Source organism: Heloderma suspectum, chromosome 7 (genome assembly GCF_057233095.1).
Source record: "Heloderma suspectum isolate Gila_16-S chromosome 7, 16-S_ref, whole genome shotgun sequence".
Classification (NCBI taxonomy): domain Eukaryota; kingdom Metazoa; phylum Chordata; class Lepidosauria; order Squamata; family Helodermatidae; genus Heloderma; species Heloderma suspectum.
In genome coordinates, this window is record NC_139464.1 from 116,444,860 (window position 1) to 116,469,634 (window position 24,775).

Below are 24,775 nucleotides of genomic sequence, written 5' to 3' on the forward strand. Positions count from 1 at the left end.
GCTTCCTTATCATAGAATCATAGAATAGTAGGGTTGGAAGGGGCCTATAAGACCGTCGAGTCCAACCCCCTGCTCAATGCAGGAATACAAGTCAGAGCATCTCTGACAGATGGCTGTCCAGCTTCATCTTGAATGCCTCCAGTGTGGCAGAGCTCACTGTCTTGCTAGGGAATTCGTCTTGTTAATTGCTCTAACAGTCAGGAAGGTTTTCCTGATGTTCCATCAGAATCTGGCTTCCTATATCTTGAGCCCATTATTCCATGTCCTGCACTCTGGGATGATCGAGAAGAGATCCTGGCCTTCCTCTCTGGGACAACCTTTCAAGTCCTCGAAGACCGCTCTTATCTCTCCCCTCAGTCTTCTCTTCTCCAGGCTAAACATGCCCAGTACTTTCAGTTTCTCCTCATAGCGCTTTGATTCCAGTCCTCTGATGATCTTCATTGCCCTCCTCTGAATGCTCTCCAGTTTGTCTGCATCCTTCTCAAAGTGTGGCACTCAGAACTGGACACAGTACTAACCACTGCTGAGTAGAGGGGAACTAGTACTTCACATGATTTGGAAGCTATACTTCTATTAATGCAGATTAATGCCAAAATAGCATTTGCCTTTTTTGCAGCCACATCACACTGTTGGCTCATATTCAGCTTGTGATCTACAACCTTTGCCTGCCATTCTCTGGGCATTCATGGGGGGAGCACTGTTGGGCCCTGGACTTTAGTCCCAAGGTCCAGCCCTAGCTGCACCAGTGTGTGGGGTGGCACAGAGAGAGAGAAAGACAGAATGAGATGGGGTGGCACATCTCTCCAGTCACACTCACCAATATCCACTTATGTATTTGGCTCTGGCCACCAGCAGCTGTGGCACTTGACTGACTTTTCCCATGAGCTGACAGCCCTTCATAGAAAAAGGTTCCCCACTCCTGCTTTACAAAGGGAGAGTGTATTGGCCCCAGGAGTGTAGCCAAGTCATTTGTAGTGTTAGAGGGGCCTAGAGATCCATAATGCTTGCTTAAGTTCATTATTGGTGCAATTCCCTTGTTAGCTAGCCTCTGAGCATGTGAAGATGATTCAAAGGCATTCAAAGATGATAACAGGCTTCTCAGCGCATTCCTTACTAATGAGTAGAAAGCCTTATCAGGCCGTGCCTGAGAAGTGAAGCTATGTGTTTATGATGAGCTGCAGGGGGATGTGCTTGAGAACTAGGGTTGGCGGAGAATTTCTCCCCGAAACTTTGGGGGGCCGAGCGCCAACGTGTTCGGCCCCCCGAACAAGTTTCGGGGAGAAATCCTCCGAACCCCCCCACCCCCCCCGGGACGGGACTTACCTTTGCCCAATGTCCCTCCCGGTGGCTGGTCTGGCCGGCGGTTCGGCGGGTGTTCGAGCGAGGCGGGAGCGGCAGCAGGTCTTTTGACTGGCTGCCACCGCCGCCATTGCAATGAAAGAAAAAAAAAAACACGCCCCCTAATAGGCTACGTGACGATTCACGTAGCCTATCACGGCTAGATTTGCAAAGTCAGTAGATTGTTTCCCTCTTAGTCCTCCATCCGCAAGTGCACACTTGTGAATGACGGGGGGGGGGGGAATGAACTTATTTTCACAGTAAGTAAATCCATACTCCCACAGTAAGTACACCCAACCCAATAGCTCCTGTATTGGCTCCAGGAGTGTAACAAAGTCACCTGCGGTGTTAGAGGGGCCTAGAGATCCATAATGTCTTGCTTATGTTCATTATTAGTGTAATTCCCTTGCTGGTAAGCCCCTGAGCATGTGAAGATGAGTCAAAGGGCCAATAGCATGGCCTAGCACATTCCATATTAATGAGCAGAGTATCTAATCACTGCTGTGCCTGAAAAGGAGAGGTTGTTTGTCTGAAAGCTGCAGGTGGCTGTGCTGGGAACCAAGTGCTGTTAGTTTATTCTAGGGATGTATGAAAGTGACTTACCTTTCCGTGAATTATGGTGATGCTGGGGGGGAGGCGTTCCGTCCCTCCCCCTGGAATCCTGGCGAGGGGGGGAGGTGCTCCGTTCCTCCCCCCCGGAATCCTGGCCGGCCGGCTGTGCTCCGCAGCGATTCTTAAGAGCCGCCGGCTGGCTCCACCAGCAGCCGGACATCTGGCCACTGGCTAGCAGGGATGCAAATGGCGACGGCTGTAGCCGCTGCCGTTTGCGTCCCTGCAGTCAGCTGTGATAGGCTACGTAAATGTTTACATAGCCTATCACGGCTGATTTAAAAAAAACAAACGCACGTATGCAAATGGCGGCGGCCATGGCCGCCGCCATTTGCGTTCTTTATTTTGGCACATCTTAGTCTACGTAAACATTTACATAGCCTAAGACGGCGAAAATAAGGGGAACGCAAATAGCGTAGCATCTACGCTATTTGCGTTCCCCTTATTTTCGCCATCTTAGTCTACGTAAATATTTACGTAGACTAAGATGTGCCAAAATAAGGAACGCAAATGGCGGTGGCCATGGCCGCCACCATTTGCGTACACATGTTTTTGTTTTTGTTTTAAGTCAGCCGTGATAGGCTACGTAAACATTTACGTAGCCTATCATGGTGTTTTTTAAAAATCTAGCCATGATAGGCTACGTAAATCTTTACGTAGCATATCACTTTTTTGTTTTGTTTTGTTTTTTAACTGGAAATGGCGGCGGCGGCAGCCGGTCAGAAGACCGGCTGCCGCAGCCGCCGCCAAACCACCGCCGCTGCCGCCACCGCTGCTGCCAGGAAGATCCGTCCAAGGTAAGTCCCGTCCCAGGGGGGGCGGGGGGCAGGCCGTTCCGCCACTGATTTTGGGGGGCCGAATGTGCTGGCATTCGGCCTCCCCGAGATCCGTGGTGGAACTTTCGTACATCCCTAGTTTATTCTGGGAATGAACGCTAGGGGGTACTTGCTGCTGTTTTGCTGCTAACATGTATGGTATTGGTATAAGACCCATTGTGCCCCATGGCTCTGGGTTCAGAGAAGCTGTCTGATCCAACCATTGGGTACGCCTTGTGCTGTAAGTTACCCAATAAACTACTCCTTGTAAGTAAACCTTTGAGTCTGATTTATTACTATCTTGGCACCTCTAACCCAAGAGTTTGACGCCCACTGCAGGGGCGACACAGAGAGGAGGAACTCAACTTGGGTCTATTCCTCCTGGTAGCAGTGCCATGTTCTTCCCATCTTCATATTCTGTCAGTTAATGCCAGTTATCAGTTTCTGAGGTCAGATTTCAATTTCATCAGATCAAATGGTGATGCTCCATGTCAACTATGTGCCAAATATTCACACGTTATGAGAATATTTGAGGAGCAAATATGATCATGGCTGCTGTGGCATATCAAGCTATTAGATCCTGTCAGACTACCATTGTTTTTTAGCCGTCCGGAACTGTGCGACAGACGCCAACTTTCAGTTGTCAGGTATTGAATACTGAAATCAAATATTGGTGGATACAAAATATTAATTTTTGATCTGATGTTAGGATATTTGAAAAGTATTCTGCCTCAGGATATATAAAGGGGAATTTGGGAAGACAAATATGTTTTCTTTTCATTTCTGTTTTGGACTCATTTAATTGGAGTTTGTAGTTGGCTCATGGTCCCTTTATCAGTGGATATGCAATATACACATGACACAGTTATGATATACAGTTTTCTGCATCCAAACACACTCAGGGATACATGATTTATTTCTCTGTCAAACTGGAATATAGGTTTCCACACACATACAAAATGAGTTTCTTTTGTACTGGCTGATAAGTGCCTTTATTCTGTTACCATAATTCTTTCCCTTACTTACCCCTTCCCAGAACAGACATCCCTCACATCTATCTTTATTTGATTTCTCCAGAGAAGTTTAATTATGACACAGCATCCTATCTGAAGAAAGTTAATATTCCAGTTTTTAATGAGAAAAAATAAAATACAAATCTCTGGCAATGCATTAATCTTCAAGACAGGGATATGATCTAAAGGTACATGCAATCCCACTTTGACTACCGGCAGAGGTTAGAGAGCTCTCAGAAGAACAATTCAAGATGTGAAGTTGCCACATGAAAAGCAAATATAATGGCATATTTTAGTCCTAACTGACTTGGCTTGTCAGTTGAAGGCGCTGTCTGATTCAAACCTTATCAGGTTAATTTTCTTTTTTCTGATTCACTCTAAGGGAGGGGAAAATCTGGGAAGCATTCCTTTTACCTGAAAGATAGCATTATTGGCATGCTTTTTTAAAATAACAGAGAACTGATAGTTTGCAGCTGTGATGTTATTAGAATGCTGCAAAGAAATTCACATTTGATTGTGGAATAAAAGGGGAGAAACATAAGCTAAGGCTTTGAAGCTGGGGTGTGTCAGGAAACACTGACATTAGCACCACTGTACTTTAATCTGTCGCCCTATTCAGGCATTTAAAACGATGCTCTCACAATCCATGCCTCTCATGCTTTCTACACACTGGGGGGATGTCTGCAATGGAGAAGCCAGCTGGACCAGCATAGGGTCTCCCTATGTTCTAGAACCCTGCCCTGCTCTCATTAGTGATTTTTAGCACCTAAATAGGACTTTAGTGTGCCTAATGTTCATGGCTGATGCATTATGCTCTACATGGGCCAATTCCAATCGATGCCACTATGTGTTAGGCAGAGTTGGTATTTAACAGCCTAACTAGAAACCATCCATGCCACAATCTTTCAAATGAAAGTTTGTTTGTTTGTTTGTTCCTATACTGCCCAATAGCCGAAGCTCTCTGAGCAGTTCACAAAAATAAAAACCAGAGAGTGCAGCATAAAACAATATAAACTATGAAAGCTTAAAACCACAATATAAAAGTACAGCTAGAATAAAGCCTAGCAGCAATGCAGAGATTTAAAATCCAGGTTTAAAACACTAGAGCTAAAAGGTTAGGAAGCTAAGGGAGCAATCCTATGGCCGCTAGTCAGCGGCTAGACGGCCATAGGATATCTGGCTTTCCGGGAACTGATCTCAGAGCCCATGCTCTGAGGTCAGTTCCTGGAGAACCAACCTCCCTGCACTTGCACACCCTTGGAGGGAGTGTGGAACAGCCCCATCCTCCATGCTCACAAGAGGAGCACAGAGTGGCCAAAAAGGGGCATTCTGGGGTGGTCATCCAGGGCAGGGAGGGTGGAAATGTATGTACGTCACATCCTATGTGTCGTACAGCAGCATCCTCCCCCACTCAGCCGTCCCATGGCTAGACAGCTGCAACCAGCTGTCTAGCCAAAAATGCAGGGCAGGAGAAGCGCGGAGGGAATGATCCCCTCCATGCTTCTCCTGCCCTGCATTGGATAAGCGGTTGCCTCTGAGTTCAGAGGCAGCTGCCTATCTGGATAGGATTGTGCCCTAAAATGCTAAAATACTGGGAGATTAACAAGGTCTTCATCTGGTGCTGGAAGGAATACAACATAGGCACCAGGAGAACCTCTCTAGGGAGCTCATTCCACAGTCAGGGTGCCAGAGCAGAAAAGGCCCTCTTCCTGGTAGCCACATGCCTCAGTTCTTTGGGCGAGGGCTTCTGGAGAAGGACCATTGAGGATGATCTTAGGGTCCAGGCAGGCACATCAGAGAGGAGGTGATCCTTCAGATAACCTGGCCCAAAGCTGTTTAGGGCTTTGAATGTTAATAACAGCACTTTGAATCATGCCTGGAAATGGACTGGCAGCCAGGGTAGCTGGAAATGTACTGATGTAATGTGATCTTGTTGGCCAGTCCCTGTTAACAAAGTTGCTGCTCTACTTTGGAGCAGCTGAAGGTTCTGGACTGCTGAGGATCTATCAGTACGTAATAGTAGGGATGGCAGAAAATTCCGCCACGGACTCCAATGAGGGACCCCTTACTTCTGCCACCCTGTGAAGTTCGACGCGGATGGACCCTACCTGCTGCCGGCTGGGTCCGGGTCCATCCACTGAGTCTGCAGCCGCGTCTGCTGCCGGTCTGCGGACGCAAATGGCTTCTGGTGTAGTGGATGCCATTTACATCCCTGCTCTGTTCATGGTAGGCTACGTTAATATTTATGTAGCCTGTCAAGGCAAAGAGCGGGGATGCAAATGGCGTCTGCTGCGCCAGATGCCATTTGCGTCCGTAGACCGGCAGCGGACAGAAGTCCGGCTGCCGACGGGCCCGGCCGGTGCCTCTGTGGACTCGCCATGGAGTGGAGCCAGCTGGGGAGGATTCCTGGGGAAGGGACGGATCACCTCCCTCCCTGCGGACCCCCAGGCGGAACGGTGAGTTGGGTTCACACACCCCTAGGTAATAGATTTCCAAGGATGCTGGTAGTGATTGTGAGATAATGCAAGGAAGGGCTAATTCATGCGTGTTGTTCCTCAACATGATCAATAGATGATGGCATGGAGACAACTTAAGGCCACATGTTCAAGTGAGCTGGAAACAATTTCCCCATTATTACAGTTGCATAAATGCAATTTTATTATTTATGTATTTTAAATGTTTATACAATCTTTATATCATCATCAAATCAAAGGGTAGTGTACAAAATGCATTAAAAATAATAAAATAGAAAGATAAAAACAACAACAAAGAAAACCTATTGAACTAGGTATTTCAATCACCAAAGGCCTCGATAAACAGATACATTTTCAACAGGCACCTAAACACCATCAAGGATGTTACCTGTTGCACAGTAGTGGGGAGAGAATTCCAGAGGAGGGGCGACACAACAGAAAAGGCCCTCCCCTGGTTGTGCAGACGATGGGCCAACCAGGAGGCCCTGATCTGTAGATCTCAATGAACAGGCAGATTGATATGAGAGAAGGTGCTTCCTCAGGTGGCCTGGATGTGGCCACTCTTGGAATACTGTACAGTTCTGGTCACCACACCTAAAAAAAGCTACTGTTGAGCTGGAAAAATTGCAGAAAAGGGCAACTAAAATGATCAAGGGGCTGGAGCATCTCCCTTATGAGAGAAAGTTACAACAGCTGGGATTGTTTAGTTTGGAAAAAAGGAGGCTAAGGGGAGTCATGATAGAGGTGTACACAATTATGCATGGTGTGGCGAATGTGGATAGGGAGACATTTTTCTTGCTCTCTAATAATACTAGAACCCGGGGTCATCCCATGAAGCTGATTGGTGGGAGATTCAGGACAGATAAAAGGAAGCACTTCTTCATGCAGCACATAGTTAAAACTATGGAATTCTCTACCACAGGGTGTAGTTATGGCCACCAATTTAGATGGCTTTAAAAGGAGGTTGGACAAATTCTTAGAGGAAAAGGCTATCAATGGCTACTAGTCCTGATGGCTATGTGCTACCTCCAGTATCAAAGGCAGTATGCCTATGTACCGCAGTGGCTTAGTGGTTAAGATGCTGAACTGCAGAACGGAAGGTCGGCAGGGCAGCAGTTCGAGATCTGAGTGCCGCGTGACGGAGTGAGCTCCCATCTTCAGTCCCAGCTCCTGCCAACCTAGCAGTTCAAAAGCAAGAAATTGCAAGTAGATAAACAGGTACCGCTTTGGTGGGAAAGGTAACAGCGTTCCGTGCACCTCGGTGTTCAGTCATGCCGGCCACATGACAAGGGAAGCGTCTTCGGACAGCGCTGGCTCTTCGGCTTAGAAATGGAGAGGAGCACCACACCCTAGGGTCGGACACGACTGGTTGGGGACACCTTTACCTTTAGCCTTTACTGGGGAACATGGTCAGGAGGGCGTTGTTGCACTTGTGTCCTGCTTGTGGGTTCCCAGGTGACAGCTGGTTGGCCACTGTGTGAACAGAACACTGGACTAGATGGACCCTTGGTCTGATCCATTGAGCAGGGGGTTGGACTCGATGGCCTTGTAGGCCCCTTCCAACCCTACTATTCTATGATTCTATGATCCAGCAGGCTCCTCTTATGTTCTTAGGTCCTTATATGTCAATGACCTCACCTTGAATCTGGAATTATAATATATTAGCAGCCAATGCAGTTTCCTGAGCAAACACTCATAGCAGGCTGTTCCCTCAACAACCTAACTGCTTCACAAGCGGCAGTGAATAGGCCAGTAACATGGCTCCTTCCTACCCATTCATTATTACCCTCCCTCCTGGCTAGGCATTCTGATTCACAGTAGTGTGAATGGGGTTTCTGAAATGAAGAACCATGTGGCTTCGTAAGTGTGTGTGTGTGTGTGTGTATTGTCTGGGGGAGGGGGCGGGTATCAGCAGTGCCGGAATGGGAAGTAAGTAACCATCCCCTCTCTCTAATTGACATGGGGACAGAAGAACTGTGACATTAGTTTATATCCCATCAGCAAACTAAAGATGTCTGAAGAGTATGTGCATGCAATGTGTGTTTCAATGTGTGAAATCATGCTTACTTGCTGCCCTTGACCTCAACATGTTCAAGATCTATGCATGTAGACATACACGACCTGTGACCTCCATTTCTGCAAGGGCATACATGCACAGAAAACCTAGATGCATGCACTGGGATGATGTATGCAGTTAGGATCTCAAACACACGGGGGAAGGATTAAGTGCACCCCTACCCCATCACCCTCCACCCATTTGTCTGACTGTCCAGGGCTACTAAGCTGTCTCACTACATCTCAGCTTCAGTTAGTTATCTGTAAAATCAGAAATAAATTGCGACAATAATAATCCATCGCACCCAAGAGAACAGCTTGCATTGGATTCTTTCTCCCCTGAACATCTGGCTCCAACTCTTCTTTGGCATATTTGTTTCTTCTTCAATAAAAAATTGTCATCCAAAACCAGCAATGAGAAGACCTTTTATTAAGCCAGACTTGAGCAGCATTGTTTACAGTAACTGCGGCAAAAGGAAAGTCTCTCTTCGGAGTTGCTAAATTATTTATATTCTGTTGTCATTGGGTTTGAAGAATGTAGAGTGAGTAACAATTATTTGTAAACAGGATGGAGGATAAAGACCTTCATAAAAAAATGCAGCGAAGCAAGTTTATACATTCAATTCCCATTTGGCCTTTTCTGGGTACCATGTGAAAAATGGCATGCCTTGTGTTTATGGACTAAAACATTGGGAATTCATTGCTCTTTTTGGCCATTTCGGGATAAGGCATATGTCTGTAATGTAGAAGACAGCAATGTTCATAATGTTCATCATGGTGAGGGTCTGAGGTGGTGAGTTAGATAGGTCTCTATCTAACTCACCACTGTGAAGATCAAGCTGTAGATGATATGGTTGCTTGTGGCCAAACAATGGTGGACCTGATGCACCTTAGGTAAGTAGTCAGTGTCAAATATGGTGCTGTCCATCAAGCTGCTCTTGCAAGCCCCTTTGAATTTAAGATTTCAATCCCAAGGGCACATTTGGATATAAATAATGGCTGGTCCCCTATTTTGGAAAACAAAATTCCATAGTTACTTAGATTTGTCTCCAGCTTTATGGGGGGGGGGGACACGTTCCTTGTGAAGTAAAGAACAGAAGTAAAGAGAAACATGGCCTTTTATAAATATTAGCAAAGCTGGATATTAATCATACTAGGTTAAAAGGGAAAAAAAAGGCCAAATTGAGTAGCATTACCTACTGGTTGGAGGGAATATGATCCTCAAAAAGTAAAAGCTCAAGATGGTGGATGAAAATCACCTTCCTCCAGTTTTAGAATGTGGGAATTCATATTTTCAAAAATGAGGTTTCGGCCATGATTTGTTTATTTCTCCCAGCAGTCCTACGTGCAATCTAAAACCTGCATAGTACCGAATAGAGCTTATTCCCAATAAGAGTGGAATGATCCAGAAGTAAGCCCCATTGAATGAAAAGGGACTTACTTCTGTGTAGGGATGGTGGAGAACTTTGAGATGAATGAAAATGAGCTTGGATTTCTGAGAATCTGACCTACAGAATCCACTGCAGAATGACCCCCTCAGGCCATGCAGAATTTTTTACTTCCTTGACATTTACATATATAAATTTGTAGGAAAATACATATGTTTCTGCTGAGGAAAAGTTGAATGGAATGGGGGACAATATGCTAAATGTGACAGACTGAGGTAAATTATGTAAATACTTACGTGAATACTTACATAATTATTTGAGTATTTTTCCGCTTGAAGGGAAAAAAAATTGCATCCATCTCAGGGATGGCGGAGGATTTCTCCCCGAATGTCCGGGAGGCCGAATGCCAATGCATTTGGCCCCCCGAAATTGGCGGTGAAATTCTCCGCTGGCCCCCCGCCCCCCCCGGGATGGGACTTACCTCCTGAGAATGTCCCTCCCGGCAGTGGGTCCCGGCGGCGGTTCGGCGGCAGTTCGGCGGGGGCGGTGGCAGCGGCGGCCAGTCTTCTGACCGGCTGATGCCGCCGCTAGGGGTGGACGAAAGTCACTTACCTGTCCTCGAAGGATGTTCGCGGTGTGGGGGAGGCGCTTCGCTGCTCCCCCCACGAAGTTCAGGCTGGGGGGGAGGCTTCCCGCCTCGCCCCAGCCGAAATTCAGGCCGGGGGGGAGGCTTCCCACCTCACCCCGGCCGAAATTCAGGCCGGGGAGGAGGCTTCCCGCCTCGCCCAGCCGCGAACACGAAAGTTAAAAAAAAAACAAAAAACGCCCCCTGATAGGCTACGTGACGATTCACGTAGCCTATCACGGCTAGATCTGCAAAGTCAGCCGTGATAGGCTACGTCAATCGTCACGTAGCCTATCACGGGTGACTTAAAAAAAAAAAAAGCGCGTACTCTAATGGCGGCCCCCATAGGGAGCCGCCATTCGCGTTCCTTATTTAGTCGCTGTAGTCTACGTAAATGTTTACGTAGACTACGGCGAAAATAAGGGCAACGCAAATAGCGTTGCCCTTATTTTCGCCATAGTCTACGTAAATCTTTACGTAGACTACAGCGACCAAATAAGGAACGGGAATGGCGGCTCCCTATGGGGGCCGCCATTATCCGTACACACTTTTTTTTTTTTAAGTCACCCGTGATAGGCTACGTGACGATTGACGTAGCTGCCGCTCCCGCCCCGCTCGAACACCCGCCGAACCGCCGGCCGGACCCGCCGCCGGGAGGGACATTCGGCGAAGGTAAGTCCTGTCCCTGGGGGGGTGCGTGGGGCGGGGGGGTTCGGAGGATTTCTCCCCAAAACTTGTTCGGGGGGCCGAACACGTTGGCGCTCGGCCCCCCGAAGTTTCGGGGAGAAATTCTCTGCCAACCCTAGACGCCGCCATTGCAAAATAAAAAAGTAAAGTAAAAAACACACACACACACCTGTGATAGGCTACGTAATGATTTATGTAGCCTATCACGGCTAGATTTCCAAAGTCAGCCATGATAGGCTACGTAAATCGTCACGTAGCTGATCACGGGTGACTTTGGGGAAAAAAAAAAGCGTGTATGTAAATGGCGGCACCCATGGGGCGCCGCCATTTGCATTCCTTAGTTTGGCACGTCTAGTCTACGTAAAGATTTACGTAGACTACAGCAAAAGTAAGGGCAACGCAAATAGTGTTCCCTTATTTAAAATAGTGTTCCCTTTTTTAAATCGTTACGTAGACTAGACGTGCCAAACTAAGGAATGCAAATGATTTGCATAGAGATTTTTTTTTTGCGTAGAGATTTGCGTACATGCTTTTTTTTTTTCAAAGTCACCCATGATAGGCTACGTGACGATTTAAGTAGCGTATCACGGCTGACTTTGGAAATCTAGCCGTGATAGGCTACGTAAATCGTTACGTAGCCTATCACGGGGTTTTTCCCCCCACGTTTTCTTTCGCGGCTGGGGAGACGGGGCGCTTCTCCCCGGCCTGAATTTCAGCCGGGCGAGGCGGGGCGCCTCCCCCCCCTCACCTGAACTTTGGGGGGAGAACCGAAGCGCCTCCCCCCACCGCGAAGCAAGCTGCGGGACAAGGTAAGTCCCTTTTGTCCATCCCTAATCCATCTGTGGGTGGACTAAGGAACGGAACGCGCCTGACAATCCGCAAAACACAGATGGGGCAGATTTTGCCCAGTCCGTACATCTCTACTTCTGTGTAGCCATGCTAAGATTGTACAAGCCCTACTCATACAAGTAATGCAAGAATTGGCTAATGGTGAAAGGGGCAGCGTGATTACGCCTTTGTCACCTGAAGTTACGCTGCTTCTCTCACCCCTGCTGCCATCTCTATCACTGTGATTGAGATCGCTTCTGCTCTGGGGGAGGGTTCTCCCATACTTGAGGAGGCTCCAGTGTGATTCTGAACTCTGCATAATCTGGGTTTTTACCTCGTGAGGTGACTGACTCCTCGAGTACAGGAGGCTCCCTGCTGCCAGCAGAGACTGGTGGTTCCCATGTCAGTGGGATGGTGAATCTGCTCTGGGTTTCAGGCAGAACTAGTCAGAATGCTAAAGGAGCTATCCAGGGTGCTGAACCAGATGTTATCCTGAACACGACGGAATGCTAACACTGGGAGCAGGAAGAGCAGTGTGACATTGGAGGGGGGACTAAGCGTGACCTTCTCAATCATCCCAGGGTGCAGGACATAGAATAATGGGCTCAAGTTACAGGAAGCCAGATTCTGGCTGAACATCAGGAAAAACCTTCTGACTGATAGAGCAATATGACAATGGAACCAATTCCCTAGGGAGGCGGTGGGCTCTCCCACACTGGAAGCATTCAAGACGAGGCTGGACAGCCACCTGTCGGGGATGCTCTGACTTGGATTCCTGCACTGAGCAGGGGGTTGGACTCGATGGCCTTGTAGGCCCCTTCCCACCCTACTATACTATGATTCTATGATTAAGGGCATCTCTATGCCAGCCTAAAATCCTGCATTTAAAACTGGGCTTTCTGCTTCCATTTTAAATGCAGGATCACAATGACTCCCTTTTTCACCTGCTTCCTTCCCCCCTTCCCCTTCTCCCCCTCCTTCTCCCCATGATCTTTCATTGTTCTCGTGCCTCTTCCTGCCGCTTTTCCTCTTTTCATGGAGGAAACTGAAGCGGAACGCAATGGGGTAATTCGATAGCTCATTATCTGCAACCTATTTAAAACTGGAACAAGGGGCATTTAGTGGAGGAGACGCCCTGGAGGGTCACAGCGTCACGTAAAGAGCCCGCAAAGTTCCGTGAAGGAGCAATCTCAATTGCAAGATAAAAGCTCCGTGTGAAGAAAGCCTAAATGTGAGGTTCTGCTGCCCTTTTAGCCTATTCCCATGAATAATGCTTGCAGTGGGGCAGCTAGGGGTAGACCTCAGCACCGGAGTCCAGGACCCCCCTGCCTGGGGGGGGGGCAGATGACCATGTAGAGGACACCAGGTGATGAAGGAAACAGGGCAGCAGGAGCAAAGTCAGTTTTATTCCTGTAGCTGTGAGTCATTTTGCCTCTGTGAGTGATTTTGAAATAGAAAACTGCATATGTTCAGAGTATTTTTCAAACAAACAAACAAACAGCAAACTGTTTTATTGTTGTTCTTCTTGTTGCCCACTGGAATTCAGAAGCAGCTGCAAAGCATGGAATGGTGGTTGGGTTGGGGGAAGAGAAAGGCTCACTGTATGCTTCTAGGGATGTATGAAAGTCACTTACCGTTTCGCGGATCTGCTTCGCGGTAGGGGGGAGGTGTTCCGTCCCACCCCCCAGAATCCTTGATGAGGGGGAGGTGCTCTGTCCCTCCCCGCTGAGTCCTGCCTGGCCAGTTCCACTCTGCGGGGATTCTGTGGAGCCGCCGGCTGGCTCCACCCGCAGCCGGACATCCAGCCGCTGGGCAGCAGGGATGCAAATGGCGGCGGCCGTAGCTGCCGCCGTTTGTGTCCCTGTACTTAACCATGATAGGCTACGTAAATATTTACATAGCCTATCATGGCAAAGTAAAAAGAAACGCTTACGCAAATGGCGGTGGCTACGGTGGCCGCCATTTGCGTTCACTATTTTTCGCCGTTTTAGCCTATGTAAACATTTACGTAGGCTAGAACGGTGAAAAATAGTGAGCGCAAATGGTGGCCGCCGTAGCTGCTGCCATTTGCATATGCTTCACCCAGCCACGGCCAGCCAGGAGTCCAGCCTGGTATGGCTAGTCCATGAAGCCACAAAGAGTCAGAAGCGACTAGGGATGGACGAAAGTCACTTACCTGATCCCGAAGTTTGCTTCGCGGTAGGGGGGAGGTGCTCCATCCCTCCCCCCAAAATTCTGGCTGGGGGGGAGGTGCCCCGTTCCTCCCTGCCAAAATTCTGGCCAGGGGGAGGCGCCCCGTCCCTCTGGCTGCGAAACGTCGTCTCCTGCCAGGACACAAATGGCGGCGGCCGTAGCCGTCGCCATTTGCATCCCTACAGTCAGCCGTGATAGGCTACATAAATGTTTACGTAGCCTATCACGGCTGACTTTGAAAAAAAATAAAAACAGCACGTATGCAAATGGCGGCGCCCATGGGCGCCGCCATTTGCGTTCCTTATTTTGGCACGTGTAGTCTACGTAAACATTTACGTAGACTACGGCGAAAATAAGGGGAATGCTATTTGGTTGCCCTTATTTTCACAGTAGTGTATGTAAATGTTTACGTAGACTACACGTGCCAAAATAAGGAACGCAAATGGTGGCGCCCATGGTGCCGCCATTTGCGTACGCGCTTTTTTTTTAAAAAAAAATTCAGCCATGATAGGCTATGTAAACATTTACATAGCCTATCACGGTGTTTTTTAAAAATCTAGCCATGATAGGCTACGTAAAGATTTACGTAGCCTATCACGTTTGCTTGTTTTTTGGGGATTTTTAATTGGAAATGGTGGTGGTGGCAGCCGGTCGGAAGACCGGCCGCTGCCGCCGCTGAACTGCCGCCGGTGCCGCCGCCGCCAGGGACATTCGACCAAGGTAAGTACCGTCCTGGGGGGGGGGCAGACCGTTTCTTCACCAATTTTGGGGGGCTGAATGCGCTGGCATTTGGCCTCCCAGAGATTCATGGAGAAATTCTCTGACATCCCTAGAAGCGACTGAGCGAAGAAACAACAGCAACAATCAAACAAACCCCATTCTGTCCTTAAAGAAAAGCATGAGGTGTACTTGACAAGTACTACAGTTTAATGTAGGAATGTACGAAAGTGACTTACCTTTCGTAGATTATGTTGATGGTGGGGGGGGAGGCGTTCTGTCCCTCCCCCCAGAATCCTCAACGGGGGGGAGGCGATTTGTTCCTCCTCCCCGGAATCTCGATGGCCGGCTGTGCTCCACGTAGGGATGGCGGAGAATTTCTCCCCGAAACTTCGGGGGGCCGAGCGCCAACGTGTTCGGCCCCCCGAACAAGTTTCGGGGAGAAATCCTCCGCACCCCCCCGCACCCCGCCCCCCCCGGGACGGGACTTACCTTCCCTGAATGTCCCTCCCGGTGGCGGGTCCGGCTGGCGGTTCGTCCGGTGTTCGAGCGGGGCGGGAGCGGCAGCCGGTCTTTCGACCGGCTGCCGCCCCCGCCATTGCAATGAAAGAAAAAAAAAACAACCGTCCCCTGATAGGCTACGTGACGATTCACATAGCCTATCACGGCTAGATTTGCAAAGTCAGCCGTGATAGGCTACGTGAATCGTCACGTAGCCTATCACGGGTGACTTTAAAAAAAAAAAAAAAGTGTGTACGGATAATGGCGGCCCCCATAGGGAGCCGCCATTCCCCTTCCTTATTTGGTCGCTGTAGTCTACGTCAATGTTTACGTAGACTACGGCAAAAATAAGGGCAACGCTATTTGCGTTGCCCTTATTTTCGCCGTAGTTTACGTAAACATTTACGTAGACTACAGCAACTAAATAAGGAACGCGAATGGCGGCTCCCTATGGGGGCCGCCATTCGCGTACGTGCTTTTTTTTTTTTTAAAGTCACCCGTGATAGGCTACGTGACGATTAACGTAGCCTATCACGGCTGACTTTCCAGATCTAGCCGTGATAGGCTACGTGAATCATCACGTAGCCTATCAGGGGACGTTGTTTTTTTTTTTTTTTTACTTTCGTGTTCGCAGCCGGGCGAGGCGGGAAGCCTCCTCCCCGGCCTGAATTTCGGCCGGGCGAGGCGGGAAGCCTCCCCCCCCAGCCTGAATTTCGGCCGGGCGAGGCGGGAAACCTCCCCCCCTGGCCTGAACTTCGCGGGGGGAGCAGCGAAGCGCTCCCCCCTACCGCGAACAAGCTGCAAGAAAAGGTAAGTGACTTTCGTCCACCCCTAGCTCCACGGCAGCTCCGTAAGCAGCCGGCCAGGCCCAGCCCAGCCCAGAGCCATCTGCAGCTGGATTTCCAGACCCGAAGGGCTCTGGGGGGGGAAGCGTATCCAAATGGCAGCTATGGCCGCCACCATTTGCATTCCTTATATTTGGCCATCTGAATCTACGTAAATCTTTACATAGGCTAAAACGGCGAATCAAAAGGGATGCAAATAGCGCCCACTACGCTATTTGCGTTCCCCTTTATTTTCGCTGTCATAGTCTACATAAATATTTACTTAGATTCATATGGCCAAAAATAAGGAACACACATGGCGGTGGCCATAGCCGCCGCCATTTGCTTATGCGGTGTTGTTTTTTAACCTAGCCGTGATAGGCTACGCAAATCTTTGTTTGTTTGTTTTTTTGTTTGTTTGTTTTTTACAAGACAAATGGCGGCGGCGGCAGCTGGTTGGAAGACCAGCCACCACAGCCGCCGCCGCTGAAGCCACCGCCGCAGCCGCCGCCTCTCTGAAGATCCGCCCCAGGTAAGTCTTGCACCGGGGGGGATCTGCGGGGGGGCAGGGGGGCCAGGCCGTTCCACCACAGATTTCGGGGGGCCAAATGCACTGGCATTCAGCCTCACCAGGATCCATGGTGGAATTCTCTGACATCCCTAGTTTAATATAAAAATATGACACAGTATTGAAGATGGCTGTTTACTGTATAGGGATATACAGGGGAAGTGTGTAGTATACAGTGACAGTGCCTGAAGCCTGTGAATTCTGATAGGATCTCAACAAAAATCCAGTAAGGTAAGAATATACTTCACAAGGGGATTTTGTACAAGCCACCACCAAATTACAGCAAAATTACTATTATTATTATTATTATTATTATTATTATTATTATTATTAACATTTCTATACCGCCCAATAGCCAAAGTTCTCTGGGCAGTTTACAAAGATTAAAAACATAAAAAATACAGTAAACAGAGATTAAAAGCCATTTTCATAAAAAAAAAAAACAGGAACAGATAATATGCGCAAGAGAACATATATCTAAAACAATTTCAAACAAGCAATCTCGAGCAAACAGCCATAACCATAAGACAATCCAGGATCAATTAACTTATCACATGCTGCTGAATGCCTGGGAGAAGAGAAAGGTCTTAACATGGTGCCAAAAAGATAACAATGTTGGTGCCAAGCGGGCCTCATCGGGAAGATCATTCCATAATTTGGGGGCCACTACTGAGAAGGCCCTCTCCCTTGTTGTCATCTTCCAAACTTCCCTCGGAGTAGGCAGCCAGGGGAGGGCAAACCAGAGTCCAATTTAAAGGTATTATCGTTGTTGTTGTTGTTGTTGTAGGATTTCCAAGGGGAGTAAAAAGATGTGCTGTGTGGTTAAATAGAGAATATAACTTAGATAGCAATCCTCTGGCCCCTAGACAGAGTCGGCCGCACCTCCTGCTCTCCTTTGGATGGCTGTAAGTTACTGAGTTTGGATGCTTATAGCCATCCCCATAAGACTGCACCCTTAGTTTATGTCCTTTCTGTCTGTGTTTGGGTTTATATTTTTCCCTAGTTTTGGAATTGTGAATATGTAGTTATGTGTCTTTCATATCTTTAGAATTAAATGAATTCATACCTTTAAAAGAATTCTCAGGGCAGATCTCAACTTTGACACAAGGGCTGGGATGCATAGACCTACTTTAGGCTTGTCCAGAGGCTTGGATATGCCTACCAGGGTCCCCCCCCCCCACTTTAAATGGCAGAGCCCCACACCATATCAAAAATTGCTTTTGAAAGTACACTCACTTTCAACAGTTTGTCAAGCCAGCCGCTTAGCTGTTGGCCTGTGGTTGTTTGAAAGAGTCATACCCAGAGATCCCTTTGGCATGCAGCACCAGTTGCAAGGTTTTCTGGATCCAAGCCCCTGCCTTTAGGATGACAACATATGATTATATCATTCAGGTCATAAGAGGAGCTCAGGGTATTGTTTCATCGAAGATGGGGAAGTTTCATTTCCTTACTTGACGCAGAATGAATGGCATACCTGCTGGAGTCTGAAAAGATATAATCTTGCATTTTTCTAATATGATTTCCTTATGCAGACAGGCAGCGAAGCTGTGTATTTCTGGCATGACAAGTAAGAGAACGCATTGCAGAAAACAGGGAAATAACCCTCACTCTGAAACATAAAACTAAAATGGCAACTGAGAATATTATTCATAATCTGGTGCCCTCCAGATGTTTTGGACTACAACTCCCACAATTCCTGACTATTGGCCATGGTGGATCAGACTTATGGGAGTTGTAGCCCAAGACATCTGGAATGTACCAGATTGCCTGACCCTGGTCTAGAGGAATTGGATAATAATAGAGTATCCATGTTAACAATTAGGTAAGACAATGGAAAAATCAACTTTCATTCCATGTTGCATCACATATGCAGAGCACTATTATGCATGTTTGCTCAAATGTAAGTCCCACTATCTTCAGTAGGACCTACTCTCGATGTTAGGATTGCAGCCTTAAAGTGTTAGAAGTTAATTGATATATAATATAAGCTATAAATAAATATATAAGCTATAAATAAAGCTACAGAAAACAAGGGGCCATGAATCAATTATATACAGCCCGTTGTTGTCATTAGTGATCCACAAATGTTGGTTTTGCTTATTAGCCAGCCATTAATTGTAGCTGTCATTGAATCTTTCCCTGCCTAGTCCTCTGGCATGTGCCACAAAAAGGGATGTCAGAGAATTCCACCACGGAGACGGAGGATTTCAATTAAAAAAGAAGAAGTAAATATTTACGAAAAATAGCAATTCTTACGGAAGTTATGCAGACTCACGGAGATGGCTGGGCAGTGGAATTACGGTTGTTGGTATGGATTTATCTTCATAATTTTTGGAGCGGAAAAAAAAAAGAGGAGAATTCCAGGAGCTTGTGAATGGCAGAACGGAGCACTGGCCACAAACTGAGGAAGTCAAGTGGCACAGAAGGTACACAATTCGTACATCCCTAGCCACAAACCTGGTAGAGGGGTGATGTCTGCTCACACTTTGGGCTGGGTTTTGCAGAAGGCCAAAGCAGTGAAACATGTTCTTCTTCCACCTGCTACAAAAGCCCACTTTGAAGTGAGTCAAGATCCCACTTTTCCTCCTGATCTTTGTTGGAATAAGCATCAGACATTGGTTAAAAACCCACTGTAAGGAGGGGTAAATGACTGGTTGGAAAGCCACTAAGGCCGCAATCCTGTGCATGTTCAGACAGAAAAAAGTCCAGCAATTCCCAGCATGACTTTTTTTCGGTCTAAACATGCATAGGATTGCACCCTAAGTGGTTAATGCATGTTGGGAGCTGGGGAAGCTGGTTTTGGTTTCACTTTTGCCTCCTTACTTCCCCTGCTTTTGTTGTCCCGAGAAGATGCCTGTTAATACTAGGCACTGGCCCTGTTTAAAGCTTGCCATCATCTTCTGTCTCAAGTGTGGTCAGACAAATCATACTGAGCAACACTCTTCTGGTGCACGCAGGGCAGGACTGGGCCAAGTCATTTTGCAGCCTGAGGCAAAGGACAAAGGTGCCCCCCCTCCAACTGCATTCACAGAAGCAAACTGGAGTGGCAGTTGAATTTACACTGCTAACACCCCTCCGCCACGTCTGAGGGCAGCAGGCTAGTTCAGAGAGGGCAGGACAGGCTGTGTACACTGAAAACAGCCATGTCAAGGAAAAGGCTGGACTCAGTGGGGGCTGGTGGCTTTGATTTTGGAGGGGCTGTAAATCCATTCTGGGCTTCAGTCAGAATCAGCCAGACCACTAAAGGAGCTATCCAAGGTGCCAATCCTATTTTGGAGATAGGGTTCAGCAAGTTGGAGAGCTCCTTTAGAGTTCTGGCTGGTTCTGACTGAAACCCTGAATGGATTTACAGCCCCACCAACCTTGTAGTGATCAGCCCACACTGGATGGACTAGGACCCTGCTACTGGACAGTTAGTTTTCTATGGTCAGGAGTGTATTTTAGGGACAGGAACATTCCATTGTGTGATTTCTCCCCAGCAGATAGTCGGAAGAACTGCAGTGCAGCATCAGATTGAGCATGTGATGTACTGTTTGTGTGCACTGATCATTAAATCTTCTACCTTCTCTTCAAAGAATCTTTTGCTTTATATGGTCTCAGTTCAAACATTTTTTTTAAGCTCTCTGATTGTCCACCCATTTTTGAGCAAGGGAGGGGGCTCAAATGGTGCCATATAGCTCAGTCGGATTAAGGGCCAACAGTAACTCTGCCCAGATGTCAGTGCACTGCACTGCATACCATTATTTTATAAAAACGGGGGTTATAGATGGATAAATTCCTGAACCAAAGCCAGTAGTACATTCAAAATAAGACCATTTATGCTTTGATTAAAGTTACAGAGCAGATTATAAAGATAGTAAGTTCGTAAGACGAAAAAGAAAGGGATGGGTTAAAAAGTCAGGTATATTTGTTTTTATAATTGGTGTGAATTTTTTATAGGGGAGAAGCTATAATTATATTTCCTACTTCCTTGTAACACTTTCATGATTATTGGCTCTTTACTGGGATCATATCTGAACACATTTTTAAAAGAAACTCACGTTGCAACCTTATTGAAAGAGCAAAGACCCAAATCTGCATCATTCATTTTCACATTCAGTTTCTACATTTTTTCATAAATCCCATGCTTTTTATACATATACTCAGGGCACGACCCTGCTAAGATGGAGCACTATTAAGTCCCATACACTTCAATGGGAGAGTTAAACACATGCTTAAATCTCCTGTGTTGCAATCAATGGGCTTCAAACGCACTTATTGTAATCTGCTCTGCTACTGTAATGTGCTGTACATGGGGCTGCCTTTGAAGATGATCCGGAAACCTCTGCTGTAACGGAATGTGCCTCCCAAGTGTTGGTCAGGGCGAGGCTGTGAGATCATATGATGCCTGGACTGCACCAGTTTCATTGATTAGCAGTGCATTTCCAATCCCAGTTGAAAGTGCTCATGTTGAGGGATGTGCGAACCCACCCTCATCGGGCTTTTCTGGATGCCCACCCAGCTCCTGCCCCACTCGCTGGTCCCCAGACCACACTCAAGCCCCTTCCACACTCGATGAGCAGCCCACATTTTAAAATGCACATTTTTGTGCATACTCAAATATGTGCGTTCGCAAAAATGTGGCTTTTCGCATACTCAAATTTGTGCATTCGCAACAATGTGCATTTTTGTGCATATGTAAATATGTGCAGTTCTGCGATCACCATTTTATTTCTCAAAAATAACAGGGTGAATGCAGGCTGTTCACCAAGTGCAGGCAGGGGGAAGCAGGGGCTGAGCGAGCCAGGCTCAAGGGTTCAGGTAGGGGTGGTTCCACTGGATTCCCCTATGGAATTGGGTGCCCATGCCTAGGGATGTATGGACTGTGTAAAATCCACTCTGTCTGTGTTTCACGGATTGTCAGATGTCTTTCATTCCATCGTACGCCCACAGATGGATGCAATTTTTTTTTTCATGGCGCAGAAAAATCCACAAATACTTACGTAAATATTTACGTAAGTATTTATAAAATTTACCTCGGTACGTAACATTTAGTGTATTGTCCCCCATTCCATTCACCATTTCCTCAGCAGAAACGTATTATTTTCAATGGATTTGTATGTGTAAATTTTGGGAAAGTAAAAAAAATAATCCGAATGTCCATGGACTCCATGCAGCCTGAGGGGGGCGCCCCACAGCAGCTTCCACAGGTCAGATTCTTAGAAATCTGAGCTCATTTTAATTCATCTCGAATTTCTGCAGCACCCCTCCCCACACCATCCCACCTCCTGGCATTGACCTTTGAAGCCTGAAATGCTTTGGGACCAAATTGCTTGAAACTTCACCCATATCAGCCTGCCTGTGCTTTCAGATCAGCAACAGAGGCTCTTCTTCCTTGCCTACCTATGAAAACAGTTCAGTGGGCAAATGCATGAGACAGGGCCTTTCCTTAGTGGCCCCACACCTCTGGAATGGGCTGCCAGTTGGGGTCCATCAGGCCCCATCATTGCAAGCTTTCAGGAAGGCCTGAAGCCTTTCTTGTTTTCTCTGCCCTTCCCCTGATTATGTTATAGTGGACTGTCCTGGTGGTTTATAGCTTCAGCTGTGCTGTAGGCTATAGTGCTGTCTAGGCCAACTGTTTCATTCCTATTGTTCATTGTTTTTTTATGCATTTTTGCCATTTTATCCTTCTATGGGTTTTAACTATATGGGATTCTACCATTCTATGCTGCTTTGGGAGAGCTCCTGACCTGAAAGGTGACCTACAAATATTTTAAATTAATTAAATAACAGAACTTGGCTGAATTGTTCCCTCAGAATATATCCCAGTGCTCTGCGTCTGCTCATCGTTATGGTATGGGAAGAAGGGTGTATGCTGGGGTCAGCTTCAGTTTAAAACAAAAAGGAACGAAATTGCTCTCGTAGATTTCTAGTAATATGCCTCACATCACCATATGCTTATATAAGATGACCTAGGGGTGTACGAAACCCCACTTTCCTTGTTCTGCAGGGGTCCACGGGGGGGGGGGAGGCGATCCGGTCCTCCCCCCCAGAATCCTGCCCAGCTGGATCTACTTCACAGCCTGTCGGAGGAGCCGCCGGCCAGGCCAATCCACAACAGGGCCGCCATCCGCTCCTGGGCTGCTGCAGATGCAAATGGCGTCCTGCGTAGGGGATGCCATTTGCATCCCTACTCTAGGCTATGATAGGCTATGTATATATTTATGGCATCCCCTACGCCATTTGCATCCCTGCTTTAGCTGTGATAGGCTACGTAAATATATACGAAGCCTATCACGGCCTAGCATAAGGAGGCAAATGGCAGCCGCTACGCCAGCCGCCACTTGCAGCCTCAGCAACCCAGCAGCGGATGCACCATATGGCCGACACAAGGCAGGTCCATTCCGGGGGGATTTCAGGGGTGGGGGGGTAGTCCATTCTGCCACAGACTCTGGGGGGCCAGATCCTTTAGAATCCGGCCTCACTGGAGTCCATGGCAGATTTCTCTGCCATCCCTAAGATGACCACAGACCCATCTCTTTTAGTAGTGCAGGTCTGGCCAATCAAATAAAAGCTGAGGAGTGCACAAGAGATGGATGCTTCAGTCCATTTCTGGTCCATGCCACTTCAGAGGTGTTCACTCTTAAATCTATTTATTTATTTATTTATTGCATTTATACCCTGCCTTTCTCCCTCTCGCAAGGAACTCAAGGCGGCTTACATTATCCTCCTCCTCACCGTTGCATCCTCACAACAACAACCCTGTGAGGTAGGTTGGGCTGAGAGTCTGTGACTGGCCCAAAGTCACCCAGTGAGCTTCCATGGCCAAGTGGGGACTAGAACCCGGATCTCCCGGCTCCCAGTCCGTCACTCTCACCACTACACTACACTGGCTCTCTTTCCATCCTGTTCCCTCATATTTGTGATTTTTTTAAAAAAAATCCATATGAAAGATGTGCATGTACATACGTATTTAACTGAGTATTTTTGAACATATTTTCTCTCAAAATACACATTTTCCACATTGTCTATCAACGTACACATTTCTAAGTATACTTTGTCTCAAAAGGTGCATTTTAAAATGCATCTCAATAATTTTTGAAACATGAACTGCATTGCACGATTCAGAAAAGTGTGGCATTGGATGGGTGCCTACTACAATTTTTGTGAACCACCCAGAAAGCTTCAGCTATTAGAAATGAAACAAGCAAGCAAGCAAGCAAGCAAGCAAGCAAATAAATAAATATACATTCTTATCTGCGAATTGGTCCAGGCGATGCTTATAAGGAAGTATGCTTCAAAAATACAGTTGATAATCCAGTTTCCTCTGGATTGTATCTATTATACATCCCACTGGGCTATTGGGGGCTATATTGGGGTGCCTTGTAGGGTGTAATGATGACTCTAGAACAGACAGTAAGCTTTGTACACAGGCCATCTCAACAACCCTCAGGCGTGTATTCAAATAAACAAATGTAACGTGTAAACCGAGTAATCGGATATGGTTGGCACCACTTTCTGTGACTCTGGCAGCACTCCCCCCACCCCCCGCTGTGATCATGGGAATTTCTCACTGGCTTTATCTGTGATTGCCTGTTTCACTTTTCATTGTCCATGCAAAGCTGTACCAAGGAAGGACTGGCACTATTTTTGCATAGAAGAAAGCATCTTGTGCGAACGGGCCCTCCCTTACTATGCTTATATTACAGACACAATATTATATTTTCAGGTTTCTCACCTGTCTAACCTAACCACTTGTTTGCTGTTATAGTGTTTCATAGCATTGGTCCGTGAAAATGGCTTATCACTCCCATAAAGTCTGAGCATCCCCTTCAAGGGCAAAGTGCGGGAGAAACAGAAGCTGACAAAGTTGCCTCGGTCATTTTAAGCTCCTTGTGTGGTGGGGCTGTGTTTGTTTCTGACTTCTGTGGCGTTAGAGCATGTTCCTTCTGTTTAGGGAATAATAAATTAGCCATACTGAGCTCTGTCCAAAGTCTGCCAAAACCAACGGCAACCTTCCATGCCATCCTATGGAGCCCAATCCTATGCTTATTTACTTCCTTCCTTCCTTTCTCCTCCCTCCCTCCCTCCCTCCCTCCCTTTGCTCTCCTTCTTTCCTTTTAAAACAATGTGTAACAGTGCAATCCTATACATGTTTACT